This window comes from Schistocerca nitens, chromosome 4 (genome assembly GCF_023898315.1).
Source record: "Schistocerca nitens isolate TAMUIC-IGC-003100 chromosome 4, iqSchNite1.1, whole genome shotgun sequence".
NCBI classification, from domain to species: Eukaryota; Metazoa; Arthropoda; class Insecta; order Orthoptera; family Acrididae; genus Schistocerca; species Schistocerca nitens.
In genome coordinates this window covers 501,877,029-501,890,126 of record NC_064617.1, presented here as the reverse complement: position 1 = coordinate 501,890,126, position 13,098 = coordinate 501,877,029, and the positions used below count along the sequence as shown (strand labels likewise).

Below are 13,098 nucleotides of genomic sequence, written 5' to 3'. Positions count from 1 at the left end.
CACAAAGGAATTATTTGAATTGGCTTAGTTTGACATGGAATCTCATTGAATAGAATTGTCTTCAGTGGTGAGTCCCAATGACCAGTTAAGACATGTCTGGAGACGTCACAGACAGCAGTGGGATACCAACCTGGCTGTCTCCCGCCATAAGGCCCGACAACAAGAAGTGATGGTGTGGGTGCCATTTCTTTCCGTAGCAGGAAACTTTTGGTTGTCATCCATGACATCCTTACAACACAATAGTATGTAGACAGTATTCTACACTTTATTGGATTATGTTTTAGCAAGCTGCCCACACACAACGAGAGTGTGTACTGCTTGTCTTCACGTTTGCCATATCCTATCTTGTCTGACAAAGTTGCCAGATCTCTCCACAAATGAGAATGTTTGGAACTTTATGGGTAGGGTCCTCCAATCAGCTTGAGATTTTGACGAGCTAAACACTGGTTGGACAGAATTTCACACGATATGCCTCAGGAGGACATCCAATAACTTTGTTGATCAATGTCAAGCCAAATAACTGCTTGCATAATAGCCAGAGGTGGACCAATGCATTATTGACTTTATCAGTTTGTGTAGCTTGGATAAATTATCCAATTTTTTCTGAAGTTGTAATAATTTGTTTGTCTGTACATGAACATCACAACTACCAATTTCTGTCCTATTCAGATAATTCCTCTGTCCTCTGTGATGTGCCCCCCCCCCCCCCCACCACCCGAGACTGTATTACCCCAGTTTAGTACCGTCATCTTCTGCCTTCTCCCTGAAGATATTTATATTTTTATAAGTTATGATCATGGTATACTGGGATTTCTGACGCAGCCAGAAACACCTTTAAACCAATTACCCACAACCCAACTTCCTACACGAAAAATATAAAAGATTTCCATCATGGCCACTCCACAACTCCTAGTCATTACCATCAGTCTCCCTTCTTGTCGTTGTTGATACCACATCCTTACAAACTGACACCATCTTGCCATCATTAAATGCTACCTTCCCAGCATCCTGGCAACTCCAAGTCTGTGACCTCAAATTTTATGACAAAAAAACTTTTCTCTCATCCATATCATCGTCTCTTTTGGGGAGAAGATATAACAAACAAATCTGAGACATGACGTCAGGCATTTATATGTCACCCTTAGATGCATACTTATTTCTGAACACTTGTGGAATCTTCATTATCCACTACAAATACTGAATTCTTTGCCTACTTGAGAGTCGTTGATAGTGTTTTTGGGATCCTGATCCAGAGCCAAGCTCTTCTGTCCTCATTCCTTCAGTCTCAGCACCTTCTTGCCTTTTTTGCCTGGTCCTTGATGACTTATTGCACCACGTTTCTGGACATTACCTTCCACACCTCTGTCCACATCATAATTGCCGAGAATATACCTACTTTGATACTTGTCATCTCTCCTGTTCAGTCTCTTTGATCACAGACAGTGACAATTAATCCCTCTCACAGTGTTTTTCTCGCCTTTGGAAATACTATTTCCCATACACAGCCTTTAAACTGACCTCCGTTACAATTCTTCCAATACTCCAAATACTGTAAGCACACCCCAAAAAACAACTCAAAAAGAGCACCCTCTTATTAACCAATACCGGCTCACACAGGAACAGCTTAACCAAATCCTCCACATGAGATTAGACTTCCTCTCATTGTGCACGGAAATGAAAAATTTTCTTGTCAAAATCCCCCTCCCCCTCCTCTTGTACCAAAGTGGTGTTCAGCCACTCATCTTACCTACAAAATAGCCTAGTCTACTGTTACTGTGCTTTTGCTCCCAAATCATTGCCACATTGTTGTTGTTGTGGTCTTCAGTCCTGAGACTGATTTGATGCAGCTCTCCATGCTACTCTATCCTGTGCAGGCTTCTTCATCTCCCAGTACCCACTGCAGCCTACATCCTTCTGAATCTGCTTAGTGTATTCATCTCTTGGTCTCCCTCTACGATTTTTACCCTCCACGCTGCCCTCCAATACTAAATTGGTGATCCCTCGATGTCTCAGAACATGTCCTACGAACCGATCCCTTCTTCTAGTCAAGTTGTGCCACAAACTGCTCTTCTCCCCAATTCTATTCAATACCTCCTCATTAGTTATGTGATCTACCCATCTAATCTTCAGCATTCTTCTGTAGCACCACATTTCGAAAGCTTCTGTTCTCTTCTTGTCTAAACTATTTATCGTCCATGTTTCACTTCCATACATGGCTACACTCCATACAAATACTTTCAGAAATGACTTCCTGACACTTAAATCTACACTCGATGTTAACAAATTTTTCTTCTTCAGAAACGCTTTCCTTGCCATTGCCAGTCTACATTTTATATCCTCTCTACTTCGACCATCATCAGTTATTTTGCTCCCCAAATAGCAAAACTCCTTTACTGCTTTAAGTGCCTCATTTCCTAATCTAGTTCCCTCAGCATCACCCGACTTAATTAGACTACTTTCCATTATCCTAGTTTTGGTTTTGTTGATGTTCATCTTATACCCTCCTTTCAAGACACTGTCCATTCCGTTCAACTGCTCTTCCAAGTCCTTTGCTGTCTCTGACAGAATTACAATGTCATCGGCGAACCTCAAAGTTTTTATTTCTTCTCCATGGATTTTAATACCTACTCCGAATTTTTCTTTTGTTTCCTTTACTGCTTATTCAATATACAGATTGAATAACATCGGGGATAGGCTACAACCCTGTCTCACTCCCTTCCCAACCGCTGCTTCCCTTTCATGTCCCTCGACTCTTATAACTGCCATCTGGTTTCTGAACAAGAAAGCCTTTCGCTCCCTGTATTATATCCCTGCCACCTTCAGAAATTGAAAGAGAGTATTCCAATCAACATTGTCAAAAGCTTTCTCTAAGTCTACAAATGCTACAAACGTAGGTTTGCCTTTCCTTAATCTTTCTTCTAAGATAAGTCGTAGGATCAGTATTGCCTCACGTGTTCCAACATTTCTACGGAATCCAAACTGATCTTCCCCGAGGTCGGCTTCTACCAGTTTTTCCATTCGTGTGTAAAGAATTCGCGTTAGTATTTTGCAGCTGTGACTTATTAAACTGATAGTTCGGTAATTTTCACATCTGTCAACACCTGCTTTCTTTGGGATTGGAATTATTATATTCTTATTGAAGTCTGGGGGTATTTCGCCTGTTTCATACATCTTGCTCACCAGATGGTAGAGTTTTGTCAGGACTGGCTCTCCCAAGGCCGTCAGTAGTTCTAATAGAATGTTGTCTACTCCGGGGGCCTTGTTTCGACTCAGGTCTTTCAGTGCTCTGTCAAACTCTTCACGCAGTATCGTATCTCCCATTTCATCTTCATCTACATCCTCTTCCATTTCCATAATATTGTCCTCAAGTACATCGCACTTGTATAGACCCTCTATATACTCCTTCCACCTTTCTGCTTTCCCTTCTTTGCTTAGAACCGGGTTTCCATCTATATATAGTTTAATAAGTCACAGCTGCAAAAAACTAACGCAAATTCTTTACAGACAAATGGAAAAAACTGGTAGAAGCCGACCTCGGGGAAGATCAGTTTGGATTCTGTAGAAATGTTGGAACACATGAGGCAATACTGACTTTACGACTTATCTTAGAAGAAAGATTAGGGAAAGGCAAACCTATGTTCCTAGCATGTGTAGACTTAGAGAAAGCTTTTGACAATGTTGACTGGAATACTGTCTTTCCAATTCTAAAGGTGGCAGGAGTAAAATACACGGAGCAAAAGGCTATTTACAATTTGTACAGAAAACAGATGGCAGTTATAAGAGTCGAGCAGCATGAAAGGGAAGCACTGGTTGGGAAGGGAGTGAGACATGGTTGTAGCCTCTTGTTGTGACTCGCCGATCTTTCAAAGTGCCGCCGCGCAGTTACGCGCGTCCTATACATGCGGCACTGTCTGCCAGCCATGCATCGTTGACCCACATGTTCCATGGCTACTTTAGAGCAACTATTGCAAGGTCTCATAGAACAGCAAACGCTTCTCACAAATGCGATTCTTGATTTCGTCGCGGCATCAAATGCGGGGCATCTCTCGTCGTGTCTACCTGCTTTTCCTCCTTACGACGAGACGGCGGAAGACTGGTCTGATTACGAAAAACGTCTTTGACAGCATTTCATGTCGCAGGCGAACAAACATAAGTCTCTGTTCCTTTCATGGATTTCGTGTCAAATGTATCGGTTGTTGTCGCAATTGGCTCCTTTGAAAGATCCTGCGTCTTTGTCCTTTGCTGAAATGTGCTCACTTCTGTCCGTCTATTTTCAAAAGCAAACACATGTGGTAGTCTCTCGTGTTGCCTTTTATCGTTGCCAAAAACAGCTGAATCTATCCTATCGTGCTTGGGCTGCTGAACTTCACGGCCTCAGTAGAAAGTATCAATTTGTTACTGAAGTTCACAAAGAATCCTGCTCTGATTCCATGGTACAGGATGCTATTATCCGATCGGTGCCTGACAAAGAAGTTAGGCAACATGCTCTTCAGTTGGCAAATCCAACTCTAGACAAAATCCTATCCATCGCTCAGTCTTTTGAAATTTCTCGCACCGCTGGAGCGCAAATAGAGGCATGGGGTGACGTCGGGGAAATACAACCTCTGTGCGATGTTGACGAAGCGTGTGGCGTGTCCCCGCCGGCCGACGTGGCCACAGTACGTTCCCAAGCGCAGCCTCGGTCTAACCGTAAACAAACCTCTAAGAAACTGCAGCAAAACCCACAGCAACTTTCTTCATGTCCGTGGTGTTTTACGAAACATTCACGAGAAGATTGTCCACAACGTTGGTCCGTGTGTCACAAATGCAAAAAAAAGAGTCATGTGTCATCCGTTTGCAAATCCAACCGCATACATGATGTTCATGAACATGACGCTGACTCTGATTCTGTGTTGTCTGTAAATTGTACTTCTTCCCTTTCAGGGAAGTTATTCCTCACTGTCCAAATACTTGGTCGAGATGTTCGCATGCAGGTGGATACTGGTTCTGCTGCCACTATCATCAATTCTCAGACGTATCTTCAGTTGGGTTCTCCAATCCTGTCACCTGTCATTAGGCAATTACGGACTTACAATAAACAGAAGATTTCTCTCTTGGGACAATTTGATGCTGAGGTATCTTACAAATCTGTCATTCGCACTGTTCCCATATTTGTGGTTGACCATAGTAATACGGAGAATCTTTTTGGTTTCGATGCTTTTTGGGTTTTTTGTTCTCCGTAGATGACTCTGTCAATATCGTCTCTGATGCTATTCCTTATGCTCAATTGGATTCCTTGTCGATGACATTTTCGTCCCTTTTTTCTCCTGGGTTAGGTCGTGCAAACGACTTTGAAGCTCATATCATATTCAAACCCACTGCTCGGCCTAAGTTTTTTCGGGCTCGGCCCATTCCTGTGGCCCTTCGTGATCAGGTCAAATGGGAGCTGGATCGTCTCACTGCTTCAGGGGTCTTGCTTCCTGTCACTTCCAGTGAGTGGTTCTCTTCTGTCGTTGTCGTTGCTAAGCCAAATGGTGATATTTGTCTCTGTGGCGATTTCAAAGCCACTGTAAATGCTCAATGCCTTATCGACACTTACCCTATGCCTCGACCTGAAGAACTGTTCACCAAACTTGCTGGAGGCCAGTATTTTTCTAAACTTGATCTGTCAGAAGCTTATCATCTACTTTCACTCGACACTGCTTCCCGGCAGTTTCTGGTCCTTAACATGCCTTTCGGCCTCTATCAATACCAACGATTGCCATTCAGGGTTTCCAGCACCCCTGCTCTCTTTCAGTGATACTTGGAACAATTATTGCTCACTGTCCCTGGGTGTATAAATTACCAGGACGACATTGTTGTCATTGGCTCCACCACTGACGAACATCTTCAAAATCTCCGCAACTTTTTCATGTCTTACAGACTTCCGGTCTTAAGTGTAATCTTCAGAAATCAAAATTTTTTCAGGCATCTATCACATACTTGGGGTTTCAACTCTCTCGGGATGGTATTTGTCCACTTCAGCAAACTGTCGCTGCGACCGATGCCCTTCCTCGCCCTACATCTGTTAAGGAATTGCAGGCCTTCTTGGAGAAAATAGCATACTATCACAAGTTTTTATCGTCTGCTACTTCGGTGGCTCAGCCGTTGTCGCCTGTTGCATAAAAACGTGCCTTTTCACTGGTCCGCGTCATGCGATGCGGCTTTCCAGAAATTGAAGACTATGCCGAAACAGGCCCCATACCTGGCTACTTATCGATCTGGCCAACGTCTTGTTCTTGCAACAGACGCCTCTCAATACTTGATCGGTGCAGTCCTTGTGCACCGTTTTTCTGACGGTTCTGAACAACCCATTGCTTATGCCTCCAAAAGGCTCACAGATGCCCAACAAAAGTATTCTCAAATTGAAAAAGAAGCTTTGGCTGTTATTTATGCTCTTCATAAGTTTGGTGTTTTTCTCTATGGATCCAAATTTCATCTTGTTACAGATCACAAACCACTTGTTTTCTTGTTTCATCCATCAACGTCACTTCCCGGCAAGGCTGCACACAGCCTCCAGCGTTGGGCTCTTTACTTGTCTCGTTTCAATTATGAGATTCATTTCCGGCCAACGGCTCAACCTGCGAATTCTGATGCACTGTCTCGCCTTCCCATGGGTCCTGATCTGGCATTCGATAGGGACGAACTTTTGTGTTTACACCTGGATGTTGCTGAGCAGCGCGTTGTGGACGGGTTCCCCATCAGCAGGGACCGGCTGGTGGCTGCTACGGCTTCTGACCCTACCCTCTCCTGGGTTTTACACTGTATTCAGAAGGGTTGGCCAGATCGTCCGTCCGCTAAGACTTCTGATCCATTGCGGAACTACTATGCTTTGCGTTACCGCCTCACGGCTAGGGCTAGTGTTATCCTCCTTTTCACCGACAACGCTTCGCCGCTTGTTGTGGTACCTGCGTCTTTGCGTGCTTCGGTCTTGCACCTCCTTCACCAAGGGCACTGGGGTGTCTCTCGCACAAAATCTCTGGCGCGCTGTCATGTGTACTGGCCCGGCATCGGCTCTGAAATCGCACTCATGGTCGCTGCCTGTGGCCCTTGTGCGTCACAGACCGCCACCCTGAAGTCATCTTTGTCACCATGGCCTTCGCCTGAGAAGCCCTGGGAGCGTATTCATGCTGACATCGCGGGACCTTTTTTAGGTATTTATTGGCTTCTCTTTATTGACGTCTACTCTTAACTTTCCTTTCATTGTCCGTTGCACATCACCTACCACTGCAGCAACCACCAATGCTCTAGCTTGCATTTTCTCTTTGGAAGGCCTTCCCTCTACTCTTGTTACTGATAATGGTCCGCAATTTACCTCTTCCAATTTTGCGGATATTTGTGCCCGTCACGGCGTCGTGCATGTCACGGCCCCTCCATTCCATCCACAGTCAAACATTAAGGCTGAACGACTGGTCCACACATTTAAGGGTCAGATGAGGAAACTCCTGACTTCTTCTGCTGCTGATGATGCGCTTCTCCAATTTCTGGCTTCTTACTGTTTCACCCCCATGGGCGACCACAGCCCAGCTGACCTCTTACATGGCAGACAGCCCCGCACGCTACTTCATCTTCTGCGGCCTTCCACCTCACGGCCATGGGTGCCTTCGCTTGGCCGGTTCACCGCCGACAACCTTGTTTGGGTACGGGGATATGGCAGGCGGCCAAAATGGAGTCCTGGCCGCATCTTACGACACCTTGGTCGACGCCTGTATGAAATCCAGACGGACACGGGTGTTGCAGTGTGTCATTCGGACCAGCTTCGGCCTTGTGTGCTGCCAACGCCTGTTCCGGATGCCGCTACACCACGTTCGGCTCTTCCTGACGCTCGGGATACTGGAATCTCTCATTACTCACAAAGCAGTCCTCTCACCATCATATCAATGCCAGGACAAGAACTGACACCACCTGGAGACGTGCCCATACAGGAACCAGATGACCGTCATCTGTCGAAGCAACTCTACTAGCCTCCTTCTCCTACGGACGCAGACACATCACCCATGTCGCCTGTGATAACAACCGGACATGCCGCAATGGGCAGATTGGTGCACGGGGCCCCAGCAGATTCGACCCCCACGTCGCCTGTCATCTCGACCCGTTATCATCGGGGACACTTCCGTCCGTACAGGAAGCATCCTCCTCGAGACTTTACGGCCAGTCAAACAACACCTATGGATGTTAGCAATCTACAGACCATCTCCATCAAGACCTGTGCAAAAAATTCAAAGGGGGGAAAAGTTTTGTGAGTCACCGTTCTTTCAAAGTGCCGCCGTGCAGTTATGCGCGTCCTCTACATGCGGCGCTGTCTGCCAGCCATGCAGTAGCAGCGCCACCTAAGTGGCCAGCCAGCCAGCGGCCACTAGACTTGGACTCAGTTATGATTTGACTGTTAAAGTGTACACACGTCTTACTCTGTTTACTTGATCTGTGACTTTCATGTATTGCGTCTTCCTTGAAATATATTTGTTCAACCTGAAGTTATTACAGTATCTAACATAGCTTCATAAGCTGCAAAACACTAGAAATTTCCTTTATTGAGTGAGGGTGTTACATCCCCAGTACTTTCTTTGACCGTATTGCGATTTTATGCTTGTCAGTGAATAATTTACTGATCCTCTTGCAGGCACTGGAGAAGTTGATACTACGGACATTGCTGAAGTGGTTTGATCTTAAAGGGTGAAAGTGATACTCATAAATATTGGTGCCACTGGTCTTAAATGCTCTTAATTACTTTATTTATTACAAACAATCAATTGTATTGGCATGAATATATAAACAATAATTCTCTGATTGGTACGAATACCATTTTTTGTTTTTAAGTCAACAGTCTAGAGATACCGGCAAACAAGTGAGTTAAGGTACGAATACGTACTGATAGGCATTAGGCACTCTCCTTCAGAGCTGGTTTTGTGTTCAGCTAGCATTTATCACCCGTGGATTTACTCTTCTGTAATCTTCTGGTATAAACAACAGTTAATTCAATTCACAGCAGCATTTCCTGGATTATAAAGTGTAAATTCAGTATGGGAGTTATTTTTAAGCATATTTATAGCTAGTTCTCTTCCGTGGCATACATTTAAGCAAGTAGTTTATCATAAATTCTGTCCCTAGTTACGTTTCCTAGTTACATCCAATTTTATGCTGTGAAATACTTCTTCTAATGAAGAATGAACATTGCAGATAACATTGTTTCACAAATTATCTAGAAAATGTTAGCTGCTGAGGTAAAGTAAATTATCTCCATTGACAGTGCTTTTGTAGGGTGTTACTGAAAATATGCAACATAACAAAAACAGTTCATTGCAGTTGTGACTTGAAGTTGTGCATGAGGTATGGATTAATCCAGTAAACATATACAATGCTGACTGGTCACTAATAATAGATCTTAGGTGTTTCATAGAAATGTTGTGTTGAATTCAGTCTCTTTATTACCTGTTTCAGGTGTGGCCCATCATCAGACAATCTGTTAAAAAATATTTTTATATCATGAGCACAAAAATGCTTCATGACCCACACAGTAAGACAAAAATAAGTGAAAGGCATATTTACAGAATACATACCAGTGTACATAATAAAGAAAGTTGCATAAGCACTGACACATAGTGCACGAGATTTCACAGAGAAAATCAGTCAAGTGCAATGGTTTAACATGAAAACTAAAGTTAACAAACCATGCTAACCAGATCAAAGTAAACTAAAAGCCCACCAGTTGGCGTGCCAAATTAGTTCACCGAATGATATCAAATAAAAAAATTACAGAAAGTAACAAAAAGGCTACAGTTAGTGATGATGTTTGACAGTGAATAGCAGCAACATTAACAGCATTAACATGAAGAACCCATGTAGTACATTAAAATACATATGTATGAAATGGAGATAATAAATAATAACAGTAGCATTTACAAAGCACATGATTAAAACTAAATTCAGGGATACAAGATATGGAGGGAAGAGGATATTTAAAAAAATATTATTTTTGGCACAAGTACAAGAATTCAAATTTGAAGTCATATAATAAAACCATAGGAATAAATCATAAAATCAGGAGTAAAAAAGCTGCCAAATGCTGCTACACAACAGCTTGCTGCACTCAGGACAGCATAGATGCAGTCCTCACACTCATTCTGAAGAATGAAAACCAAGATGCAACCTCTGACAATAAAGTTCAGTAAATGGTACTGTAACATTAACGTAGATGAACAGTGAACTACAGTTACCTTATTTTCCTTTGAAATAGTCACCTCCCATAACCATGCACTGCTGAGCTCTGCAATACATCTCCACCGGCCGGTTTGGCCGAGCGGTTCTAGGCGCTACAGTCTGGAACCGTGCGACCGCTATGGTCGCAGGTTCGAATCCTGCCTTGGGCATGGATGTATGTGATGTTCTTAGGTTAGTTAGGTTTAAGTAGTTCTACGTTCTAGGGGACTGGTGACTTCAGAAGTTAAGTCCCATAGTGCTCAGATCCATTTGAACAATTTTTGATGCATGTCCTGGAAACTTTGCATGAAGTTTTCCGTTGGGATGATGTTCAAAAGCTGCGCCACGGTTTATTAGATGTCAGGAATTTCATCAAATCTCTTTCCTTTCAAAGCGAGTTTGAGTCAAGAGAACAGGAAGAAGTCTGGAGGATTGAGATCTGGCAAGTGTGGTGGATTTTCAAGTTGCACCACCCCTTTTTTTGTCGGGACTTGTTTGATGATATTAGCTGTGTGTGGGTGAGCGTTGTCATGAACAAAAAAAACCAGGAACCTTGATGTGTGTACTGGGGTCGTACCCTGTATTGACATTGCATGAAATGGTTCAGAATTTCAATGTACCTTGCAGCGTTCAGTGTTGTTCCCTCAGGTAGAAATTCCTTGTGAATAATGCCTTGACTATTGAAAAAGGTGATGAGCATCATTTTGAAGCTTGATTTTTCGGCTCTGACCTTTTTCCGATGAGAATGCCATTCCATTCTTTGCTGTTTCGTTTCAGGGTCATAATGAAGACACCAGGTTTCGTCCTCATTGACAATATGGTTCAAGAAATTGGGTGTTGCATCCACCATTTTAACAAAATCCTGTGAAGCCTCTAAACGTGCCTGCTTCTGATCATCTGTCAAGTGATATGGCACAAGACGACAACATGCTTTCCTCTTCCCTAACTCCTGGGTAAGGATTTGTCACGCAGATTCATGGTTCATCTGCAGTTCATCCACTATCATGCACACAGTTAATCGACAGTCGTTCATGATTAATGTCCTCACTTTCTCAACGTTTTCGTCACTGACGGCAGTTGCTGGTCATATGCTATGGAGATTGTCGGAAACACCTTCCCGGCCTCCTCAAAAATGGGTGAACCACTCATACACACACTTCATGGACAGTGCTTGATCCCCATAAACATGTACCAGCATTGCATGCGTTTCTTCCGGTATCTTGTCAAGCTTAAAACAAAACTTTAATTTGATCCTTTGCTAGTTCATTGTTCTGTCATCAGTTCTGAATTAACACAGTAAACAAGCACTTCGTCCAACAGGTCTAACACAGAACACACACGATGCTCAACTGTACTACGGTGGGGGCAAGTTGTCAACAACGGCCACTGCGCAAGTGCACCATTGTGAGTCAGTAGTGATGCCCAATCGACCGTTCTGCCTTCATTCACCAAACTTTATAGTCAGAGGTTGTGTGTGTGTGAGTGTGTGTGTGAATATATATAAATAAAATAGAAAGAAACATTCCACATGGGAAAAATATATTAAAACAAAGATTCCATGACTTACCAAACGGGAAAGCACTGGTAGATAGACACAATAAAAAAAACACACAAACACACACACAAAATTTCAATGATGTGACTTACCAAATGAAAGTGCTGGCAGGTCGACAGACACACAAACAAACACAAACATACACACAAAATTCTAGCTTTCGCAACCAACGGTTGCTTCGTCAGGAAAGAGGGAAGGAGAGGGAAAGACGAAAGGATGTGGGTTTTAAGGGAGAGGGTAAGGAGTCATTCCAATCCCGGGAGTGGAAAGACTTACCTTAGGGGGAAAAAAGGACAGGTATACACTCGCGCGCACACACACACACACATATACAGACACAAGCAGAGACATCTCTGCTTGCATTCCACATAGGAAAAATATATCTAAAAACAAAGATGATGTGACTTACCAAATGAAAGTGCTGGCAGGTCGACAGACACACAAACAAACACAAACATACACACAAAATTCTAGCTTTCGCAACCAACGGTTGCTTCGTCAGGAAAGAGGGAAAGATGAAAGGATGTGGGTTTTAAGGGAGAGGGTAAGGAGTCATTCCAATCCCGGGAGCGGAAAGACTTACCTTTGGGGAAAAAAGGACAGGTATACACTCGCGCACACATACACATATCCATCCGCACATACACAGACACGAGCAGACATTTGTAAAAGCGAATGTCTGCTCGTGTCTGTGTATGTGCGGATGGATATGTGTGTGTGTGTGCGAGTGTATACCTGTCCTTTTTTCCCCCAAGGTAAGTCTTTCCGCTCCCGGGATTGGAATGACTCCTTACCCTCTCCCTTAAAACCCACATCCTTTCATCTTTCCCTCTCCTTCCCTCTTTCCTGACGAAGCAACCGTTGGTTGCGAAAGCTAGAATTTTGTGTGTATGTTTGTGTTTGTTTGTGTGTCTGTCGACCTGCCAGCACTTTCATTTGGTAAGTCACATCATATATATATATATATACTGATGAATGTACACAGGCAAGTAGTAACCTCAATGGGACACCTTTCAATATAAAATCGGTGTGAACAAAAATTATGAGGACAGCAGTTGAAACTTATGAGCAAACCACCAAATCTTTATTAAAAAACAGCAAAAAACTGTTGCAGAAGAAGCATGCTGTGCTTAGGGTGGAAATACCTAGTCACAAGCTATATTTTTACTTCAGACAACAAAATTCCTAGTGTTGGGCAAACTAGAAAAGCCCAGACACACATTTTTACAGATGGTCACATGACCATCGCAAAAACCAGTATGTATTCATATAGAAATAAACCAGTGAAGCAAACAGAAGCATGATAAATGCGAGTCATGAAGGCAGCA

At 43.3% G+C, this 13,098-nt stretch overlaps 1 protein-coding gene across 4 annotated transcripts in view; it reads left to right on the top strand.

The window, feature by feature from the left end:
- LOC126251341 (zinc finger protein 667-like) overlaps positions 1 to 13,098 on the top strand; it is a 130,337-nt gene that overhangs the window by 47,770 nt on the left and 69,469 nt on the right. The window lies entirely within an intron of this gene.